The sequence below is a fragment of the Lampetra planeri genome, chromosome 71, assembly GCF_965212315.1.
Source record: "Lampetra planeri chromosome 71, kcLamPlan1.2.h2, whole genome shotgun sequence".
Classification (NCBI taxonomy): domain Eukaryota; kingdom Metazoa; phylum Chordata; class Hyperoartia; order Petromyzontiformes; family Petromyzontidae; genus Lampetra; species Lampetra planeri.
In genome coordinates, this window is record NC_136176.1 from 2219605 (window position 1) to 2242038 (window position 22434).

The window sequence follows — 22434 nt, forward strand, 5'->3', positions numbered from 1 at the left end:
GTGCAGCCGGGGCCGGACACATTCTTACCGGGGCATCAGGATGAAGAGGAGCCGCCATCAGAAGGGCTGAGGCTGGCTCACGCGAGGCTGGCGGAGCTGCTTTACGCCGCTGCCGCCACACTCGAACACATCACGCGGCTGGGGGCTGGTGGACCACCACGGGGCGAGGAGAACCGACGTCCGATGCGCCTTCCCGCCATCTCAACGGATTCAAACTTTGAATCTCCCGCCATCGCCGCAGCAGCTGCTGAGGGCGTGGCCGGCCTGAACCTCGGGTCCAACATCGCTCTCGCTGGGGCTGCCGCGTCACCGCCAGCGGAGGGAGCGTCATCATGGCTGCGACAGGCAATACCATCTGCCGTTCGCGCCGAAGCGCAGCCGAGTTACGGGGACAGCAGCCTGCGAGCTTCCATGGCGACCGCTGCGCTGCACCAACGGCTGCCTCCGCTCAAAGAGTTTGTTGGCGCGGAGGGCGACTGGGGCTGCTTCCAGCGACGCTTCCTCGCCCACCAAGAAATGCACGGTGGTCGGATGCTGAGGCTCTCTGCGCGCTGCCGGCGCTCCTCGACAGCGATACACTCGCCGCCCTGACATCTGCGCCGAGGGAGAAGCGCTCCATGCTACAGATGGCGCTGCAGTTGCTGGCCGGGGTCTACGGACCTTCAGCGGAATGCAGGCAGCAGTTTTACGATCGCCAGCGGGGTGCAAAGGAGTCGCCCCTGGCGTACAGGACGAGTCTCCTGGCACTGGCGAAGACGGCCTTCCCTCGAATGGACGACGACGGCGTGGACGCCATGGTCACAGAAAAAATCCTCCTGCTGGCAGACGACCTGGACATCGCCGTCGTTGCACAGGAGGACACGGAGATGAGTTCCCTCCAGGCTGCGCGGCTCCTCCACGCCAACCTGCTGTCACAGCGTCGGAAAGCCAGCAGGGCAGCGGCCGGGCGTGCGGTGGCTGCAGCCACCCTCCCGGCGGAGGAGGTTTACGCCGTCGACCGTCGACGGCAGCAGGGGACGGGAGCACGGTCGGGCCGGGATGGGTCGAGCCGCTTCGACCGTCCGTTATCGCCGCCGGCGCTCCCGCGTTGCTTCAACTGCGGCGTCCGGGGCCATGTCGCCTCGGGGTGCCGCTCTCCTCAGCAGCGTGGGACGACGCCTCGACAGGACGCCGGCCCTCCTCCTCCCAAGCTCCATCAACATAATCCGGCGAGTCGCGGCACCCCTCATGTTTGGCCCAAGCACACACTCGTCACACACTCGCACACCGCAACGAACGGGGGGCCGACATTGCGCTGCGACGGGCCAACACGCACCACTATGGGGACTCAAATCGAACCCAGGCAGTGGTCCGTGTTGGCCCATCGCGTTGTGGCCGCGTCGTCGGGGTCGTCGGCCGTGGTGGGACACATTGACGGGGTGGAGGTACGCATCCTGGTCGATACGGGGGCATCGGCGACCATCATTTCCGAACTCATTTACAATATTCTACCTGTCCAGAGCCGTCCTTTACTGCCGGTTAACGTCCCATTCTATGCTGCTAACGGGGGCTCTCTTGGCATCATTGGACAGATTCGAGCGCAAATTTGTATTGGGGATATCAAATTGTCGGGCCCGATTTTTGTTTCCTCCTCGCTGGCGGTTCCGTGCCTGCTGGGGACGGACTTCTTGGGCAAAATGCCGATTCGTATTTTAATAGACCAGGGATGCATTGAGCTCCCGTCGGGACGACGCATGGCGTTCCTGCCTTCCCCTACTGCGGCTCGGACGGCGTTCGTAACAGTACCAGCGTTCGTCGTTAAAACAGTTCGTGTGCCGCCGGGAGCTCAAATGTTGGTGCCTCTAAAACTTCGTCGGCCCTTCGCTGAGGGCATTGGGGACCAGGGAATTCTGCTGGGACCATCTAGGGCCGGGGTTAGTGGACCTCATTTGATTCCGGCCCAGACCGTCGTAAGAGGGGACGGGGACCCTTTCATCGCGGTCCTCAATGTGGGGTCGCAGACAGTGGTAGTTCCTCAAGGGACGGTGCTTGCTCACGCGACGCCGGTGCCCTGCGAGGAACCTGTTGCGAATCACGTCGGCACTGCTCCCCGGCCGCACCCACATTCGGACAGCGATGGAGGGTGGCTCGATGCGCTTTGTGCGGGATCGACGGACCTGTCAAATTCAGAGCGCCAACAGCTTAGAACGCTACTGCGGGAATTTTCCGACGTTTTCAGTCGGGACAAATACGATTTGGGTTGCACTCATCTGCTGCGTCACCATATTGACACGGGTGACAGCGCGCCAATACACCAGAATCCGTTTCGGTTAAGTCCCGCCGAAAAGGACCATGTCAAATCGGCTATTGATGACATGTTAGCCGCCGACATCATTTCTCCTTCCACCAGCCCTTGGGGAGCGCCGATCGTCCTGGTTAAAAAGCAGGATGGCTCGTTGCGGTTTTGCGTTGATTTTCGGCGCCTTAACAAAATTTCGGTTGCCGACGCATACCCGCTCCCACGGATGGACGAATCGCTGGACGCCTTGGCGGGAGCGCGATTCTTCTCCACACTGGATTTACTTTCGGGATTCTGGCAGCTTCCTCTGGACGATGATTCAAAGCCTAAAACTGCTTTCCGTACACCGCACGGCCTGTTCCAATTCAACCGGTTGCCGATGGGCTTACACTCAGCGCTGGCAACTTTCCAGCGTTTGATGGAATTGGTTTTGGCTGGATTGCAATGGGAGTCGTGCCTGATTTATTTGGATGACGTTATCGTCTTTAGTAAAACTTTTGACGAACATCTCCAGAGGTTGCGGGCGGTTTTCCTAAAGATGCGGGCTGCTAATTTGAAATTCAAACCCCAAAAATGTCATTTGTTATGCGATTCGGTGCGTTATTTGGGGCACATCGTGGGGCGCTCAGGTATTGCTACCGATCCTGCCAAAACGCAGTGTGTAAGCTCCTGGCCGACTCCCACCTCGGTGGGAGAGGTCAGGAGTTTCATTGGCTTCGCGTCGTATTACCGACGGTTCGTCGCTGATTTTGCGACGATTGCCAAACCCCTACACGCTTTAACATCAAAAGGGGTTCGGTTCCACTGGGGTCAGGAGGAGGAGGCTGCTTTCTGCTCCCTTCGGGACGCCCTGGTAAAAGCTCCTCCCTTGATTTACCCCGATTTTTCGGAACCATTTTTGCTCGACACCGATGCGAGCAACACGGGTATTGGGGGCGTGCTTTCCCAGGTGGTTGACGGCGTGGAACGGGTGGTTGCGTACGGCAGTCGGGTGTTGTCTCCAGCGGAGCAAAGATATTGTGTCACCCGTAGGGAACTGTTGGCAATTGTCTATTTCATCCAACAGTATCGCCCATATCTGTACGGTCGGCATTTCACCGTCCGCACAGATCATGCGGCACTGCAGTACGCCCTGCGAGTTCAACAGCCATCGGGACAATTGTCCCGATGTTTGGAGATCCTCCCGGAATTTTGATTTCGAAACCACCTACCGTAAGGGCGTTCGCCACACCAACGCGGACGCTCTGTCGCGCATGCCAACCACCTCCGAATGTGCATGCCTCCTGGGGTCGGGACGTTGCAAGCCAGCAGGGGACATGCCGGTTCCGGTCCTGGCGGCCGCCGCCGATGATGAAACATTGCTTCCAAATTCTATCGCACAACAGGGAAAAGATTCCCTGCTGGGTTTGCCTGTTAATGAATGGGGGCGCCTCCAGATGGAGGATACCTCCCTCCTCGCGTCGCGTCGTCGCGCCGGGGAGGCGGGGCGGGGGACGGGTGATGCCGACGCATGGGAAATGCACGCGGGGTTGCTGATGCATTGGGACGGGAAATCCCATCGACACCGGCTGGTGGTCCCTTCTGGGTTACGGGGTAGGGTGGTGTGGGCTGCTCATGAGCGCCTCCTCCACCTGGGTACCCAAAAGACCCTCGCCTTGCTCCAGCTTGATTTTTTTTGGCCAGGCATGACGAGGGATGTCGCAGATCTGTTGGCATCATGCCCTCGGTGTGCGCAGCGAAAACCACCAGCACGGGAGTCAAACCCGCCTTTGCAGTCTATCAGAGTCTCCAGAGTGAACGAACTTGTCGCGCTGGATATTCTGGGGCCATTTCCCGCCACCCCTAGGGGCAATAGATATTTGTTGACAGGGGTGGAATACTTTACGCGCTGGCCTATGGCCTGGCCCCTGGCCAACCAGTCGGCAGCAGCCATCGTGGAGGCCTTTGTCCAAGGTTACGTCATGGACAAAGGTGCTCCGGAGCGGCTGCTGACCGACCAGGGAAAATTTTTTTCCGGCAAACTCCTCCAACAGGTCTGTGAGCTCCTGGGAACGAAAAAAATTCGTACCTCTCCCTATCACCCGCAAACTGACGGGATGGTCGAGCGTCTGCATCGAACCATCACGTCTATGTTGTCGTAGCAGGTTTCGGACTCACAGACCGATTGGGACTTGCAAATTCAAGGGGTCCTGGCAGCATACAGATTGGCCCCCCATGCTGCGACGGGATTTTCACCCTTCTTCCTCATGTATGGCCGCGAACCTGACCCACCTGTTCGGGCACAGCTGCAGATCACCGCGCCGCTGGGAAAAACTAAATTGGCCGACCATGTTAAATTTAACCTTGCGAAATTGACTGAGGCACGGGATGCTGCCATGCTAAATTCCGACAGGCGTCAGAAAGCGAATGAGCGCCTCAGACTGGGTCGCGCGCACGTGCTACAGTGGAAGCCGGGGGACAGGGCATGGCTGCACTGTCCCCAGGTACCACTCGCGACCTCCTCAAAACTGGTGCAGCCGTGGCGGGGCCCCGTCGAGGTGGTCGAGGTTTTGCGGCCTCAGTGCGTTCGCATCAAATGGGGGAAGCGCCGGTGGTTTGTGCACCCCTCTAGGCTGAAACCCTTCGTTGCAGTGCGAGGCCCCACTCCACACACGCGTGGCCAAACATGTGGGGGGTCGGCCGACTCAAAGGGTCCGTCTCTGCTGCTCTCGCCTGACGTGTTGCCGGCTGTCCCGCCCCCAGGTGCACCAGGAATGACGGGCTCCCGCCCAACAACCCCTACGGGGGATGCCGAGGGTCTCGCGACATCAAGCGCAGACTCACTTCGAAATGGACAGCTGCCACCGGATGGTCCGCCATCCGGGGTTGCCCCGTGTGACGGGCCTGCGGCAAGGACGCGCGCAAGAATGCGCAGACTCTTGTGATGCACAAAAAGAAGAAATTTATTTTTTATTTTTTTATTTTCACGTGTATGGTTATTGTGCGCTGCGTCGGTGGTGTGCTCCTGGCACATTGTGTTGTGTTGTGTGTGTGTTGGGGGTTCCTTGTGATTTGTATATACGTTGCTTTTACGGAATTCGTATTTATTCGGGGGGGGGGGTGCGTCGGGTTGTTTTCCCTTCGGGGTTTTCTGGTTCTTGTTGTTGTTCTCTTCGCGTTATGTTGAAAAATAGTGAGGCACACGCGCGGTCAGGGGGTAAATGCGCTTTTATTGTCGTTTATTTTGTATGTTGGCAGCCGGGACGGCTGCAAGCTATGTGGGGGGGGGGTGATGTAGGGGTGTTAGAGAGAGAGCCGTTATGCATGGCAGCTTATGGGAAACAAACACAGTGGGCGGGGCTACGTGAGTGCACGGGGGGGGTGCTCTCAACGACGTCCGCACCAGGCAGCCCGGGGCCCCACCCCTCAGCGGGGGTGGAGTATAAAGGGGGATGTGTCAGAGGGCTCGGGGCAGAATGTTAAAGCTAAACCAGTGAAGACCGAAGATCGTCTAGCTAGAGCCCTGGACTCCCCTGGGACGCCGCCCTTGTCAGGGCCGCGCAGGACCGAGCCAGCGGCGTGGTCCCGAGAACCAGAGCTAATGCTCTGGGACTCCGGGTACCGTAGCCCGACTTACCAGTGTCGGGCCAGACAGCCTCCCCTAGCCCGTTAGTGGAGGACTAGGAGGTAGGTCAGAGATAGCTAGCAGTGTATTCCCAGCTAGCCGGGTGAGGGGGCCGATACCCCCTCTAGTATTGTATGTCCACAGTTGTGACTACTTGTACGGAATAAATACGTGTGCCTCACCAACGGTGTCCAAGAGTCATCAACGGTACTTCACATGTATCCACACATTTCCCTTTTATATAGATAAATCGACATTTTGCGACCACCACTGCCACCGTGTGGCATATTATTACGTGCCAGAGACTCTGTTGAGAGGACAATAGTCCGAGTCCATAACTGGCAATAAGTAACGGCAAAGCAGTTACAAGCGACTCACAGAATTGTGCGCAGTTGCTTATACAGTACACGACTTCCCTGAAGGCAAACACCTTCAGCGAGCGCAATGCCGATCACACGCGTCGAATAAAAAGCAAGGGACAAGTCCTTACTTAATAACAACTCCTTACTTACTAACAACTCCTATTATTTTTCATTGCTGAAGGGGTTGCCCCCCCCCCCCACCTGAAAATCCTGGCTCCGCCTCTGAGTGTGTGACAGTGTCAAGTTTTTATTTGCAGTAAAGTCTATTAACGCTATTGAGCATGGAGGTTATATCAAAACGGTAGTTTATTTTTGTTTTCCTCTGGAAACATTTGTAAGAATGGAGTCAAGATGATATCACAGCACATGTGCAGCTGAAGTCAGAACTGTTCATCCCAGCAGTCAAGGACATCTGTGCCTGGCTTCACACCTCTAAGTTGCAATTCAACATTAATTTATTGATTTCTGCATAACACAAATAGTATTCATATTCTTGGTTCTTTCGGTAAAGTCACGTAGAAGGGAAACAATAAAGTAATAAAAAATATAAAACAATTAAATTATCACAACGTTTCGACTTCAAAACAAGCAATCATCATCAGGTGTGTTTTTTTCCACACCTGATAAAGATTGCTTGTGTTGCAGTTGAAACATCGTGAGAATTTTATTGTTTTATTTTTTTGATTATTTTATTGTTTCCCTTCTACGTGACTTTACCGAAAGAACCAATAATATGAATCCCTGCAGTCACGAAAGCTTTAAATCAAAACAAATAGTATTATTTTCAACAGCCTTTGCTTTGTCAGCTGAATTTAGCTTTCATAAATATTAATTTTGTAGCCAGACAGCCGTTTTGTGTGCTCGGAGTATTGAGTTAACATTCATTTTGAAGATACGAGGGCTTCTAGGCATGTTTGTGACCATTTGCCTTCTCATTGTGTGCCATAACAGCCCGTGTGATGAATTTGGGACACTTTTTCACTATATCATGAATATATTAATAGGTATAGACGTTTGTCTGTGTAAATATGCATTCCTCTGTGTATCGATACTGACGTGTAGATGGTGTTGATATTTTTTTTCTGTCTGCAGCTGTCACTTCCTCTGCAGAATTAGTCTAATGGAGCAAAGGCACTCTGCGCGGCTGGGTGCATACAGCATGGATCGTACTGGAAATTTGACACGGCACCAGAGAACTCGCACAGGAGACAAACCCTTCAAGTGCAGTGTGTGAGAAGGCGTTTGCACTTTCATCTACTCTTGCAATGCACCAGAGAACACACACGGGAGAGAAACCCTTCAAGTGCAGTGTGTGTGGGAAGGCATTTGCACATTCATTTTCTCTTGTAGCACACCAGAGAACGCACACAGGAGAGAAACCCTTCAAATGCAGTGTGTGTGGGAAGGCGTTTGGACAGTCAACTACTCTTGTAGAACACCAGAGAACACACACAGGAGAGAAACCTCTCAAGTGCAGTGTGTGTGGGAAGGCGTTTGCACAGTCATCTACTCTTGCAAAACACCAGATAATACACACGGCAAAGAAACCCTTCAAGTGCAGTGTGTGTGGGAAGGGGTTTGCACGCTCATCTACTCTTGTAGACCACCAGAGAACACACACAGGAGAGAAACCCTTCAAGTGAAGTGTTTGTGGGAGGGCGTTTGCACTTTCATCTCCTCTTGTAGCACACCAAAGAACACACACGGGAGAGAAACCCTTCAAATGCAGTGTTTGTGGGAAGGCGTTTGCACAGTCATCTACTCTTGTAGCACACCAGAGAACACACACGGGAGAGAACCCCTTCAGGTGCACTCCTTGCGGGAAGACATTTGCACTTTCATCAAATCTTCATGCACACCAGAGAACACACAAGCATCAGAAGATCCAGAAGGAGTGGAGTCTGAAATCGACTTGTGAAAGTCAAAGTGCCTCAATGAGCCCATCCCTCATTAAACAAGAACCGGAAGAAAATCCCAGCTTAGACACTTTTAAAGGTATCAAGGTGAAATATGAAGAGGTGAAGGTGAAATGTGAAGAAGTGATGGTCAAGAGCGAAGAAGTGAAGGTAAAATGTGAAGATGAAGATTCAACTCTAAAATCACACCTTCACATCGATAGAGGCAACGTGAAGCAGAAGGAGAATTCTGACTGTGAGGCAGAGCAAGGAAACTCCCAGCAGTTTGTGGAAGTTGAGGTGTGGGTGGACTTCCTCTGAAACAATACAAAGTCAAATGGAGACCCGGTAGATGTGTAGCTTGAGATGATGTCGCTCCAATAGACGCACCTTTGTCACAGGCCTTTAATGACAAGAATGTGAAGTTGAACGCTCAATTCCTAGGTTCAACCTGCAGGGCAAGAGCGGCCAGTCTTTGTGGACCTGTGGGTTGCGTAGATCTCTAACCAGGAGTGAGAGCCAATAAGCTCCCAAGCATTCGATATGTAATAATAATTGCATTTACATGGTGCTTGCTTATTTGCCTCAGCAACTTGGAGTTTTGTATCGTATTTTGTCTCAAACACTCGAAGAGCATCCCCAAGTAGCAGCTGCCCCTGTGTGGCACAAGGAGGTGGCCCTGCACCGGCCTGCATGTGGACAAGAGCCTGTCAGTAGGGGACGGTGGTTGATGTGGCATCTTAGTTGTGGAGTTTGTCGGTAATGTTTTAGTATTTGATCAATTTTGACCCAGACGTCAGAATGCAATGGCCTACTCGTTTTGAATTACACTATTATGTTGTACATTCACTTCGATTTAAAACTTTCGTGACTGCAGGGATTCATCTTCTTGGTTCTTTCGGTAAAGTCACGTAGAAGGGAAATAATAAAATAATAAAAATACAGCATAATAAAATAATTCTCACGACGTTTCGGCTACAACGCAAGCAGCCGTCCTCAGGTGAAGAATGAAACACCACCAAGCTTGGAGCGTATATTTAAGCTGGGTTGGAGGGGGAAGAAGGGCGCCTTGACAAATTAATTTGCATATCAAGAGGAATTTAACATTCCTTCCCTTTGTTAATTCTACCCCGTCCCCTCCCTTTGATGCTGCTAATCCTGCATAATGCACGGGCATAATATGACTTTGAAACCCCCCGCCCACCTCCTACGCATTTACCATAAATATGCTAAATTCCTCTTGATATGCAAATTATTTTGTCAAGGCGCTCTTCTTCCCCCGCCAACCCAGCTTAAATATTCGCTCCAAGCTTGGTGGTGTTTCATTCTTCACCTAAGGACGGCTGCTTGCGTTGTAGCCGAAACTTTGTGAGAATTATTTTATTATGTTTTATTTTTATTATTTTCCCTTCTACATGACTTTACCGAAAGAACCAAGAAGATGTACATACACTTAAGCAGACGGTGCGTATTTTTTAAAATAACTTATTGTTAATACGATGTAACCTGATGCAGCATAATTAGGTGCAGTAATTAAATTTTGTTAAAATGACTCAATAATTTAGAATTAATACTTGTATGATTGTGTGTGTACATGTAACATTTTGTCTATAAGGGTTAAACATTGATTAAGTGATGTTAGGACAAAGTGTGTGTTTTGGAAGTAACCTGGACAGATCACTCTGGTGAGACCCGTTGTTTTTGTGATACAGGTCAAAGGGTACTTTTGTGTTTTCAGGAAGCATCTCCCTTTGGAGCAACTCATTGTCTTTGAAATAGGGAGCGCATTCGGATCATTCATCAGTTACAAGGCATACCACTCAAAAGTTACACGAATAGGAGGTACATTCTCTACAACACGAATTATAATTTTGTATTACGTGTTGACGTAGATTTTGTCGAACTAGGACTAGAAATTATCCTTGCTGATTAACGTCTGAATGTTCACAACCATGGGTTGAAGCAAGCCCCTCAGAACCATTTACGGCCTTGGGCCAGGAAAGTCATGAAAAAAAACTGCGCACGAACGACGCATCCACGCAAGCTCCTGATGGTCCGTTTTAAAGTTTGAAAATGAAACAATGTTGAATTGTATTATGTTTTGAATTAGATAATTGTATTTCTTCATTAAAAGCTTATATCATTTTACATCTGGTAGACTTAATTGAAAACGACATTTCGTGTAAATTTCCTTTCGTCGTTAAGTAGATGGCCTTGCCGGGGATTTGGTTCCATGCGGAGTTTCACCTTTTCGGGATTGCGGGATCGAAATAAGGCGGCACAGAGCTGGCTGTGCGAGAAGACCGCCATCCGTAGATCGATTCCAACATGATCGAACGTCTGTCCCTGCGCCTCCATCGTTCATACAGGGGGTGCGTATGTTTGCAGCGCCCCCTGCATGAAAACGACGGAAAGTGCAGCGTTCGTCATAGGTAGATGAAGTTGTGTGCTTATATAAGAGTATAGCCAGTGGGTTTCAAAGTACCTTTGTCTTACAGAAATCAATTTCGCGTGAGCCCACCGCATTAAAACAATGCTCAGCTGAGCGGGGCAAGTCACAGTGGGGGGGGGGGGGGGGCACCTTATGTATGTCACGTGCCGTAGCTCACGTGACTTCTGCCGCGAAAATGTCTAGATGTTTTCGCCTGAGGACGACCGCTTGTTGTGATCGAAACGTCGCGATTTATTTTATTTTTTCTACCTACGTGACTTTACCGAAAGAACCAATGAGTATGAAAGACGTCTCGTCTGCTGATCTTGTTCATATCTGTGTACATCGATATCCCACATTGCTTACATGTGTAGTGACATAAGAAGGGAGGGGCTGCTGGGGGCTCTGGGACCTGGGTGGGCCAGGCGCTTAAGCCTCTTGGCACCAGGCGGTGGGTTCTCAGGCGGGCCAGACGCTTAAGCCTCTTGGCGCCGCCAACGGGGGGGGGGGGGGCTGTGTGTTCTCTGTGGGATGTCTGGTGGCGCACACGGCCCCACCCCTCGTTGGACCAGGCATAAAAGGAGAGCTCCCTGGACGATCAGGGCCCAGTTGTAACTCAAGACCCAAGACCCACGACCAGCCATCTGAAGACCCTGGGATGCTGTGAGAGCCAGTTGTGGGACTCTGGAACTCCCGACTCGACGACCTTCTGAGGCGAGTTCCAGAGCGTAGCCAGAGTAGAGTATCTAGGCTGTGTACCTAGGCTGTGTACCTAGGCTGTAACAGAGTATCAGGACTGTTGGGGTGTTGTATTGTAATAAAGAAGTTACCTCTACAAGCACCAAATGTAACGGGTTCCGGAGACAATTGTAGAGGTAACTTCTTTATTACAATACAACACTCCAACAGTCCGACTCTCCAACAGTCCTGACTCTCCAACACTCCTTTTACTCTGTTACAGCCTAGGTACACAGCCTAGGTACACAGCCTAGATACTCTACTCTGGCTACGCTCTGGACTCGCCCTCACAAGGTCGTAGAGTCGGGAGTTCCAGAGTCCCACCACTCGCTCTCACAGCGTCCCAGGGTCTTCAGATGGCTGGTCGTGGGTCTTGGGTCTTGAGTTACAACTGAGCCCGATCGTCTAGGGAGCTCCCCTTTTTATGCCTAGTCCAACGAGGGGTGGGGCCGTGTGCGCCACCAGACATCCCACAGAGCACACACAGCCCACCCCCCCCGTTGGCGGCGCCAAAAAGGCTTAAGCGCCTGGGAACCCAACGCCTGGCGCCCAGAGGCTTAAGCGTCTGGACCCCCTGGGAACCCAGCGCCTGGCGCCCAGAGGCTTAAGCGTCTGGACTCGCCTGGGAACCCAGAGCCCCCAGCAGCCCCTCCCTTCTTATGTCACTACATTACCCCCCTCTACGTAGCCTCCAGCCGTCCCGGCTGTCAATAATTAGAAAGTTTAAATTAACGAAAGGGAGAGAGAGAAAAAAAATACGCGAGCCTCAACAGGAAAAGAAAAGAGAACAAGAAAGCAACCATTAATACCATAACCAACCTGTACAACTTTACACTATATACAAGCATCGATCAACAAAAAGGTGAAGCAATGACACGTGAACAAACGACCCGCAGCACACCTAGCCCCCCTCGGGATCCGCATAGAAAACGGGGAATTAACAACAACAAATATACAGATTCCGACGCGTTGGATGCACAACCACTGCATGGATGGCAGGTTGGCAGGGTGGTGTGGAACCCTGTGTAAATGTGTGTAACCGGCGAAGATGTTCCATTAGGGGGGCGCAAGCGTAGAGAAGGGAGGGAATGACCGTGGCCGAGAAGACCTGAAGCTTCGTTGCGAGTGAGAGACCAGGTAGCTTCCACACAGTGTCACGCAACCAATGAAAAGATAATGTGGCTCGACTGATTCGGAGTGAGACCTCTGCTGTTAAACCAGAGCCGGTCATTAGCACACTGGCAAGATATGGGAAACTCTCCACTGTCTCCACAACTGGCCCATCACCAATTTGAAGTTGTGGGGGTGGAGTGTCCGATGGTAGAAAATACCCAGGCAGGTGCTTAGTTTTGGTGGGGCTGATGGTAAGGCCCCACCTCTTGGTGGCAAGCTCGAGGTTCAGCAACAGCACCTTGAACTCCTCCTCCGAGTGAGCAACAATTAGCAGATCGGCATACATAACGTGGTTGAGCAATAGGGAGCCATCCCTTGACCGCACCCGGGCATCGATCAGCCTCCCATTGTATCTGTACCAGATGAAAATTCTAGCGGTACAGCCATTGAAGGCTTCACGAACGACGTGGTCCAAATATATGTAAATAACGTGGGAGCCAGAGGATATCCCTGTTGCACCCCAAGGTGTACAGGGAATGTCTCTGACTCACGGCCACGTAGTTTGATGCGTGGCCGCTCACCATCATGAAGGTCCTTAAGGATGGTGAGCAGTGGGTGAGAGACTCGAAAAGCACGGAGAACATCCCATAGGCCAGGCCTACTGATGGTATCATAGGCCTTGAGCAGGTCAATAAAGCACACACATGGACTAAGACGCACACATGGGCCTACAGACACGCAAAGAAATGGACTTACACTGACTAACATGGAGGCATGCATACAGCAACTAACACACGCTCATGGACTCAGACACACACACACATATGGGCTCACACACACATAGACATCCACTTGAGATACACACACATGGAGTTACACACACATGGACGTACACACATACAGCGACTCACACAGACATACGTGGACTCACACACACATTGACGTAAACACACATATGTACTTACTCACACACATATGGACTAAGACACACACACATGGACTTAGACACACAGATAGACTGACACACACAGCCCTACACACATACACATGTGACAAACAGACTTCTATTTGAGATACACAGACATGGATGAACACACACACATATGGACTCACACAAACACATTGACTTACACACACACATCGAGTGACACACACATGTATAGACTTACACACATATGTGGACTAACACACACACATATGGACTGACACACACATACACATGGACGTACATTGCCACATCACAGACTGGCAGACCGTCGCAGCGTCATAAAAGTGCAGCAAAAAAAGGGAAAATTTAGCAACCTAAAATGAAGAGTTTTGTGCACACAAACATTATTATTGTAATATCTTCCAACGTATTTGTTTGATAATACTAAGCAATCAACGTGAGTTCTTATCTGCACACAAACATTATTATAGTAATGTTTGTCAACTAATGTGTTTAACAATAGTAAACAATGGACTTGAGTTATTAGTGTAAAAAGCAAGGAAATTTGTACTTACCATAGGCGTGTTGAGGCCTTGTGTCATGCGCAGCCCCCGTCCTGGCCTACATTGGCGAGGTAGCGGAGTTGGCACGTTGCCAGGCTAGGGGCTGGGCCGCTACCCCCCCTCCCCAGCATCCCCTGCCCGTGCAAGAATAATGCTATGTAAGCAGTATAATATTATTATCTACGGAGTCTGTAGTATAATCTGGACACATCGTGTTGGAGGGGGGGGGGGGGGCGAAGAGGACATGACACTGTGAAGAAATATCCGCAACGTGATGTGTCTATGTGTTGACTGTAAAACGCGTGAAAGAAAATGTCCCCCGTGAGCTGGAGCAAACGCGCATCACTTGGCAGGGTCCGCCCCCTCCATGCAATTGGCGTCACTTGGTACGGTCGATATCGTGCAATAAGTAAATAATGAATAATGAAACGGCACAAATGTGTTAATTAAACTACTTTAAAGTTTACAGATGTGAAAACGGAATAGCATATTCCCACCATGGGGCTTAGGGCGTGCCGCCTGGCAAATTATTTCGGTCTTAAACCCCACCGTCCGAGAGCCAAATCCCCCGCAACCGCGAGCGCACGGAGACTTCTATATATAGGAAGATTATGAAATCAATAATTAGAGTTTGATTATCTCTGACAACAAACGTAATTGATAAATTAAAACGTAACTTATTGTGGGTCTCGGTTATGTTGATTGATCCTCAATTAATTAATTGGTGAAGTGAGAAAAGCATTAATACTGAGCAGATGAAGGTGGCCAGGCATGGTTCTGGACACACCACCATCTTTTTACCATGCCAGTGTGTGACAGTGTAAAGTTTGTATTTGCAGTAAAGTGTATTAATTCTTTTGAACACGGAGGTTAAATCAAAACAATAGTTTATTTTAGTTTTCCTCTGGAACTTTTCATAAGAATGGAAACGGGAAGTTAACACAGCACATATGCAGCTGAAGTTAGATCTGGTCATCCCAGCATTCAAGGAAATCGGAGCCTGGCTTCACACCTTTAAATTGTGATTAAACATTAATTTATGCATTTATGCATAATACAAATAGTATTATTTTCAACACACTTTGCTTTGTTAGCTGAATTTAGCTTTTATAAATATTCATTTTCTAACCAGACAACCGAAATTGTGTGCTTGGAGTTTTGGGTTAACATTCATTTTGAAGATACTAGGGCTTCCAGGCATATTTATGACCATTTGCCCTCTCATTGTTTGTCATAACAGCCCCTGTGATGAATTTTGGAATATTTTCACTATATCATGAACATATGAATAAGTATAGACGTGTAAGTCATGTGTAACTGTATATATATGTATTCCTCTGTGCCTCGATACTTACGTAGATGGTGTGGATATTCTCTTTTTTCTGTCTGCAGCTGACGCTTCCTCTGCAGAATTGTCTGATGGAGCAAAGGCGCTCAGCACAGCTCGGTACAAAAAGGCACCAATGCGACCAGTGTGCATACAGCACGGATCGTCCTGGCCATTTTACACAGCACCAGAGAACTCACACAGAAGATAAACTCTTCAGGTGCACTCTGTGTGACAAGGCATTTGCATGGTCATCAGGTCTTCAAATACATCAGAGAATACACACAGGAGATAAACCCTTCAAGTGCAGTGTGTGTGGGAAGGCGTTTTCACAGTCATCTAATCTTGTATCACACCAGAGAACACACACGGGGGAGAAACCCTTCAGGTGCACTTTGTGCGGGAAGGCGTTTGCAGGCTCATCAAATTTTAAACAACACCAGAGAACACACACGGAAGAGAAACCTTTCAAGTGCACTGTCTGTGAGAAGGCATTTGCATGTCCATCAGGTCTTAATTGCCACCAGAGAACACACACAGGAGAGAAATCCTTCAGGTGCACTCTGTGCAGGAACGCATTTGCACAGTCATCTAATCTTAAAAGACACCAGAGGACATACAATCATCAGAAGATCGGCTTGTGAAAGTCAAAGTGCTGCAATCAGCCCATCCCTCATGCAACCAGAACTAAATCCCAACTTGGACACTTTTAAAGGTATCAAGGTGAAATGTGAAGAAGTGATGAAGAGCGAAGAAATTAAGATGAAATGTGAAGTGATGGTGAAGAGCGAAGAAGTGATGGTAAAATGTGAAGATGAAGATTCAACTCCGAAACTGGACCTTCACATCGATGGAGGCAACGTGAAGCAGGAGGAGATTTCTTACTTTGAGACAAAGGGAGGCAACTCCCAGCAGTTTGTGGAAGTGGAGATGTGGGTGGACTTCTTAGGCAATACAAAGTCAAATGGAGACCCGGTAGATGTGTAAACTTGGGACAATGAAGCTCCAATAGATTTACCTTTGTCACAGGCCTTTAATGAAAAGAACGTGAAGTCGAACACTCAATTCCTGGGTTCAACCTGCAGAGTAAGAGCGACCAGTATTTGTGGACCTGTGGGTTGGGTAGATGATTAACCAGGAGCAAGAGCCAATAAGCTCCCAAGTGTTGTATATATTAGGTCTTGAAAAATAATAAAAATGTAATGAAAACTGAAAATGCGTAATGTTTTAAAATTATGCTAATTATGTATTTATGCTATATCTCGGGGTATTAGCAATCGTGATAATAATATGAAGGTGTAATTATGTAATGCGAGCGTAAATGGGCAGGCCGGATGTGACGATCCGCGAGGGAGGAGTCAGGGTCACGTGGGAGAGGGAGGAGTCAGGGTCACGTGGGGGAGAGGTTATAGGAAGGAGACCGGAAGACATCTGGAGCAGTCGAGGGAGTGAAGAGGGAGACCACGTTGGGTGGCCGACGTGCCCTCAGCCGCGAGGCTGATAGGGCTCGCCAGACGGCGTCAGCCAGCGGGGTGCAGAGAGAGTGGAGTGCGTGGGGCGCACAGGGCGTGCGAGGTTGCACGGAGCAGCAGAGTAGCTGCAGAGCTAGCGGAGGGCTAGCAAAGGGTGCGAGGTTGCACAGGCAGCAGAGTAGCTGCAGGGCTAGCGGAGCAGCAGTGTGGCTGCAGAGCGGAGCATCAGTGTGGCTGCAGAGCGGAGCAGCAGTGTGGCTGCAGAGCGGAGCAGCAGTGTGGCTGCAGAGCGGAGCAGCAGTGTGGCTGCAGAGCGGAGCAGCAGTGTGGCTGCAGAGCGGAGCAGCAGGGTAGCTGCAGAGTGCGCGGGGCGCAAGGAGAGACGACGCTGGGCCGAGGAGGAGGCCAGCGGGGTGAGGAGGAGAAGAACATCAATAAAGGACCAACGGAGACCAACATTGTGTGACGGAGTCCTTTATTACATTGGTGTCAGTGGACTTTTTCAAGGCAAAATAACATCGAGGAAGAGGGCCGAGAACTTGAAAAAGTGTAATCCACTTGTCACGTCTTCTGACGACGAAGAAACGGCCGCCGGCGCACGTCCTCCAGCGGCCTCGTGGCGGTCCAACTTGAATCGCTGCGGGCCGTTCTGCTGGATTTTGTCACCTTGGTGGCGCCAGCGACGAGGCCGGATCGGCCACACGGCGGGCCTGAAAGCGGTGAGCCTCCGAGTGGGGCTGAGCCGTCCGCCATTGGGGCCTGGCCCACGCTTCCCGCCCTCTCCAACACGCGGCAGGGTGCCGCCATCTTGGGTGTGGTCGGGGAGGAATGGCGGGAAGCCGCCATCTTGTCGTCGCCGCGGCAGGAAGACGCCGCCATCTTCAACATCGCGGCAGATAGGCGGCCGTGCGCTGCCATCTGGAGGCGCCGCGTGGTGTGCAGCCTGCTGTTGAGCTGCTGTTTTGCGGGGAGGAGCCGCAAGGAGAGGACGCCGACGCTGCTGCTGCTGGGGTGGGAGCTCTCCCGTCCTGGTTCGTGTGTGAGACACCGGAGCAGTCAAGTCACCGTTCGAGTTCTGCGAGGCGTCTCAAGTTACCACCCTGCCGTCCTCTGCTCGCTGCAGCCCCGGGCGAGTCGTAACGATGTGCACTCGGCCCTAACACACACCTCACCCATCTAGCGTGTGCCGGGGGGGCGATTGTTGTCATGTCTCGAGCGTGCGGAGCACGGTTCGGGCTGTGTGTGTGTGTTAACGATGGACGCGCTATCTGCTTGTTTGCTCAGTGTCAAATAGTGTGTGTGCGTTGCGGCAAGGAGATGTTATCTTGACGGCGAAGTTAATTATTAATTCGGGTGCGTCGGGTATCCCGCGCTGTACCATCTCGTGGGTTGCCGTGTGCGACGTGCTTAATTGAAAAAGAATATTTTTTTTTGGTGTGTTGTTGCTGCAAGGTGCCATGTGCGATGTGGTTAATTGCAAAAGAGAGAACATTTTTTTTGGTTGCTGTATGGTACGATTGTGTTAATGGTGTGTCTGTCTGCAGCTCTGCTTGCTATTGTGCATAAATGTACGCTTGTGATCGCGATATGCTGACTGCATGTGCTGTTTACACTGTTCTGTACGAATACGGAGTGCGGTGCATTGCTTGACCTTTGGGTTCGGGATTGTTATTAATTGTGCGTACCTGTTTGGAAATTGGTAAAAATTCGGGGGGGACCCCAACATTTGGTTGTATGGGTGTTTATGCACACGAGATTGCGTGTGTGTTCATAGGTAATTGCGCTTGTTGAGAGATAGGGCGCGCGATGAGGGCGCGGGATGACGCCGTTGTTGGTGGCTCTGCTGTTAAGGGTGATGGGGCCGTAAATTTCCACCAAGTGGCGCCGCTCATTCTGTTGATTGCATGCGGCCAGGGGTTGCTTTGCGAGTTGGTGTGTGTAAGCAATGTGTTTTGGTAAAATATGGGTAAAAATTCCCCCGATACGACTGCTGTGCGCAGCGAGCTGCTGCTGTGTGTCCTATCATTGGGGGGTTGTTAAAACGTGACGGGGAATGTGTGTTTTGCCCCAGCAAAGGGCAGCTGGGGTGCACGCACGGGGAAAACTGGCGACGGGGGTCGCATGTTGGGCCGCCATTTTGAGCGCGCGCGGGGTTGCGACGATGCGCTTTGCGCAGGGGGCCGCCATTTTGAGCACGCGGGAAAAACCTCGGTGGGGCAAATATTTAATCTGTATATGCCTGTCATTGTTGAGTGGGTGATGCACGAGTTGTGGTCACATCGGCCTATGGCTGATGGCTGACCTGACAGTCCGGAGGCGAGACGCTCCGTGGTATGTCTCAAATTAATGGGCCGTGTGCTCATATGGCTCGGGGAGTCGTGGTTCAGTTGTGCGGTGGCAGACTGAACCTGGTGTGCCGGGGGCTCACGGGATTCTGGAGTAGAGGTTCCGTTACGTGCCAGCGATCGGGGTGACCTGGCTAGCATGGAGCAGGGATTCTCTTTGCGGGTCCTCCAGCGGGAAGGGCCGCGGACTTGTTCCGCTCTGGGTTATGGCGTTATTGAATGTGTAATGTAGTAACTCGGCGGGAGACGACTTCACGGGTAGCACACTCTTTATTTCACCAACTTCGTTACACAGGTGACTAACACCCACTGTAGTTACTCGGATGACTAACACCCACTTGGTTACTCGGGTGACTAACACCCACTTGGTTACTCGGGTGACTAACACCCACTTGGTTACTCGGGTGACTAACACCCACTTGGTTACTCGGGTGACTAACACCCACTTGGTTACTCGGGTGACTAACACCCACTTAGTTACTCGGGTGACTAACACCCACTTAGCTACTCGGGTGACTAACACCCACTGAGCTACTCGGGTGACTAACACCCACTTAGCTACACGGGTGACTAACACCCACTGAGCTACTCGGGTGACTAACACCCACTTAGCTACACGGGTGGCTAACACCAGCCTACCCCACACGGTTCTCCTGGCTACACCAATACGGGCTCTTACGCCCCGTAGCATCTCGGAACACACCCAGCCGGGGTGTCCCTCTCGACTCTGGGTCCCACAGTCCCGACCCACATGGGCGTCGGACCACGGGTCCCACAGTCTCGCCTCCGAGCCACACAGGGCCCCGGTCCCAACAAGGACAGCGGGACTAGGGGTCTCAGGGCACTACCTCTTCACTCCGTCTTCGATCTTCAACTGGTTAACAACAACCCCGAGTGCTCTCGTGCGTCACCCTTTATACACCTCCTGCGGACGTCGCTGAGAGCACCCATCCCATTTGACCAATCACTGGGCGCTGGCTACGATCCTGTTTTCCCACAGTGTCAGCGCGCCTCACCACTCACGCCGCGCCGCCCCGTGATCTCTCACTCCCGGCGCGCGCATCCACACCACGCCCACAACGCGTGCCCAACCCCGCACACCGTGCCGCCCCGTGATCCATCACTGTCGGCGCACGTCAACACCACCACTACATCACCCCCTACCACATAGCTCGCAGCCGACCCGGCTGCTATAAAAATATACAACACCCCCTCCCATGTGTGCCCCGTAACACAACAACAACATAACAACATGACACAACACGAACACCACCATCCGCAAAAACCAGCAATGCCACCACAACAACAGAACAATATGTACAATCCGGCGAGTGACAACAATAAATGTGTATGCCAAAAAAAATATTTTTTTTCTTTCTTCTGACTCGTGCAGCGTCCCATTCTTCCCGAGCGTCCCTTGAACGGGACATTACCCCGGCAGAGGGGGAACACGGCGGTGAGCCCGGGTTTAAAAATTTTATTAAATTTTTTTTTTTCTTTCTTCTCATGAAAAGTGTTGTGTCCTAGCCCGAGTCTGCCTTGCCGGTCCGTCGTATGGCACCAGACGCGGTTGACCGTCCGGTGGTGCCGGCAGTTCAGGAAGGCCCGGGCCAGGCATCGGGGATCCGCGCGTGCCGCGGGGTTCCGGTTCCCGACGGTCAACCGCCGTCAGGCCCGAGACACCTGGGGGTGGGTCAGGTGGAGACACGTGAGGATCAGCCTGCAACACATCCCTCCCCGAGTCGACGGTCACATCACACGCTCGGTCGTTACGGCACAAAACGGGGTCACGCGGTGCCGCGTAGGGTTTCAGACGGGAGGGGTGCACGTACCAACGGCGTTTTTCCCATTTAATCTGTATACTCTGGGGTCGTGCAACCCGCACAATTTCCACCGGTCCCCTCCATGGTCTCAACAATTTGGGGGACGTAGCCAACGGTGCATGTGGACAATGCAGCCAGGCCTTATCGCCTGGTTTCCAATCGTGCGTATGCACCCTCCGTCCATGCAATCTCTCGTTCGCGATCTGCCGAGACTGCGAATTCAATCTCGCAGCCTCTCGCGCTTCAGCCAATTTGGCGATATTAAACTTGATGTGGTCTGCCAATTTTGATTTTGCACGTGGCTGGGAAATCCCCAGTTGGACGTCCATGGCCGGATCGGCCTCCCGCCCATACATACGAAAAAATGGGGAAAACCCGTCGCCGCATGAGGGGCCATTCGATAGGCCGCGAGCACCCCCGGTACCTGTAAGTCCCAATCAACCTGATCGTCGCAGACCTGTTGGCACAGCATAGACGTAATCGTCCTGTTCAGACGTTCAACCATTCCGTCAGTCTGCGGGTGGTACGGGGAGGTACGCACTTTCTTTGTACCCAACAGGTCGCACACCTCGCGCAACAAAACGCTCGAAAAATTCTTCCCTTGGTCCGTCAGCAAGCGTTCAGGGGCGCCCTTGTCCAAAACATAACCTTGGACAAAGGCGTCCGCCACTGCCCCAGCCGACTGGTTGGCGAGTGGCCATGCCATGGGCCAGCGGGTGAAGTACTCTATGCCAACCAGTAGGAACTTATTTCCCCTAGGTGTAGCGGGAAAGGGCCCCAAGATGTCTAACGCAACCAATTCGTTTGTGCGCGAAACCTGAATGGATTGCAGCGGTGGATTAGCCGCTACCGGTGGCGGCTTCCTTTGGGCGCACCTTACACATCCCTTAAGAATGTTCGCCACGTCGTTGCCCATCCCCGGCCAATAATAGTCTCGCTGGATTAGGGCGAGCGTTTTGTGAAACCCCAAATGCATGAGTCGCTCATGAGCAGCCAAAACGACCCTACCCCGCATAGCAAATGGCACAACGAGCGCGTGACGCCGGGACATGTTGTCCCACTTCATCAAGAGGCCCTGTCTGCACACCCAGGAACCGACCCGCGCTTCCCCCCCCTCGGGAGCGTCAACCTTCCGACGTAGCGTGAGTAGGGAGCTGTCGGCCATTTGGAGACGGCCCCACTCGATGAGAGGCAACGCTAACAGCGAGTCCCTCCCCGTGGGAGCGTCGACCCCCGTAGTATCAGTGGCGGTGAGCACAACTTCCGCGGGGACGGCGACAGGGGGTTTACACCGCGCCGATCCCAGCAGACAATCGCATTCCGTGCGCGGCGGCAACCGCGACAAGGCATCCGCGTTTGAGTGGCGCAATCCCTTGCGGTAAATCGTCGTGAATTGTAGTCCTGAAGGACCTCCAACCAACGGGACAATTGGCCGGATGGCTGCGCCACCCGCATAGCGTACTGGAGAGCCGCATGGTCCGTACGAACTGTAAAATGACGGCCGTAAAGATACGGCCTGAATTGCTGTATAAAAAACACAATCGCCAGCAATTCA

At 51.9% G+C, this 22434-nt stretch overlaps 1 protein-coding gene across 2 annotated transcripts in view; it reads left to right on the top strand.

The window, feature by feature from the left end:
* The window catches only part of LOC144737551 (uncharacterized), an 82217-nt gene extending 71930 nt beyond the window's left edge, over positions 1–10287 (top strand). For both annotated transcript variants that reach the window (XM_078620297.1, XM_078620296.1), the window contains exons 6-7: positions 7337–7474; positions 9878–10287. The gene's annotated coding sequence lies outside the window, so the exon portion shown is untranslated. The remainder of the gene's footprint in view (positions 1–7336; positions 7475–9877) is intronic.
* Positions 10288–22434: the final 12147 nt, after the last annotated feature.